Below are 2,005 nucleotides of genomic sequence, written 5' to 3'. Positions count from 1 at the left end.
TAGCTATGGTAAATTACAAAACGACGTTTATATTCTTTAATACTAAGGATTCTATAATGAGTATAGAAATTAAAAGACATAAATGCGATAATCTAATTATTACCAAAATCTAGCATGACAGACTTTGTCATTTAGATGAAATGTAATTCCAAAGTTACATAAAGATGTATACTTGGGATTAGTTGATTTTGACAAGTACAAATTATGCATGTCTGGCACAATGACCAAATCTTTTTTTACCTGATAAGAAGAAAGGTCAGTATAATTACTTATCTAATGCATGATGATGCATATGGATTCATGTCAATCAATGTCAGGTAATGTTTCTCTTATTTCATCAATGATCATAGATACTTGATGAAAACTCAAACATGAAACTCTTGAAAAGTTCAAGGGATTCAAACTAGAAGTAAAGAAATAAATAGGTAAAGATACCCTCACATTAAGATTCGATCAAGTGAGAGTATTTTAAAGGTAAAATCTAGATTATTTAAGAGAGAATGAGATTTTCTTGCAGTGAACTCCTTCACATACACTGCAACATAGTAGTGTATCTAAAAGGAGTAATCGTTAACTATTAGATATAATGCGATTAATAACAAGTCATGCAAATCTCCCAAAATTGTTTTAAGGTCACGCATTGATTGCAGTGTGCAACACACTAAATCATGTCCCATCTAAATTAATTAACAAAATTCTATACGACTTATGGAAATGCAATAGTCCTAGTTTATCTTATATGAAAGCTTGGGATCATGACACTTATTTGAAGCACTTTAAATCGGATAAGTTTGAGACTAAATCCGATAAATATATATTTGTGGGATATTCAAAGGAGACATTTGAATATAAATTCTATTATCACGAAAAAAGTCTTCGTCTCACGACATATAGTCTTCTTAGAGAAAATGTTTACTCTAGGAGAGGACAATGGGAGTAAAATAGAATTTGAAAGAGTTCAAGAATCCACAGATATAGTTAACCAAGTAGATAAATCCGAGTTTGATCCCATATCTGATATGTGACATACTTTGGATCAGGAAGTAAAGACTCCTGAGGACATTACAGCTCTATGTGAATCTAGTAGGATCATTCGACCTTCAAGAAGGTGCGAATTCATGATCATTAATCAGGTATTAGTGATCCAGGATAATGAACCTGCTAATTGCAACAAAATAAAGTCAAGTGTTGACTTAAAAGAGACAGCACGAGACCATGGTACTCGAGATGAACTCGGCGTATATGAACAAGGTTTGGACCTTGGTTAAGCCTCCTGATGGAATAAAACCCATAAGGTTTTGTAAATAGTTTACAAGGGAAATGTCGATATGGAAGTGGATATCCATATATACAAAGTAAGGCTAGAAGCAAAGGTTAAGTGTTGACCTTGGTGAAACTGCTCTCCTGTGACCTTGCTGAAGTCCATTCGGGTTTTATTTGCAACAGTTGCATATCGTAACTAAAGGTTAAGATAAGTCTCTATGGAGTTGAAATCTTCGATTTGATGGAAAAAGTCAAAGTGTTTGATTTTATCAAATTTGAAGACGAATTGTGTATTTACAAGAAGATAGTGGGAGCATTGTCGTGTTCCTAATATTATAGAAAACGATATCTCTATGTTTTAATCGTTGAAATAATGGTTGTTAAAGGATTTATTCATAAACAATATGGGATAAGCAACTTGATCTATAGAGGTAGATCTAGACGATTGCTTAACTCATCCGAATTTACATAGATGAAATCTTGAGAATCTTTCATATGGAGAAACAGGTTTACTCTTAAGCGGTATGTTGGAAAGGTTCCAAACGTGAAGCAACCGTTGATTCAATAGTAGAAACCTAATACATGGATACTTCAGAAGTAGCAAAGAGTTGCAATATGGATTATGATGTTCATAAATGAACTTGGAGTAGTTCCTGATATTGTTGATCACATACAATAGTAATGTGATAACAATAGAGCCATTGTGAAAGTAAAGGAACTAAGGTCTCATCAATGATCCAAA

This window comes from Olea europaea, unplaced genomic scaffold (genome assembly GCF_002742605.1).
Source record: "Olea europaea var. sylvestris unplaced genomic scaffold, O_europaea_v1 scaffold2137, whole genome shotgun sequence".
NCBI lineage: Eukaryota > Viridiplantae > Streptophyta > Magnoliopsida > Lamiales > Oleaceae > Olea > Olea europaea.
Note: the sequence above shows the minus strand (reverse complement) of the source record.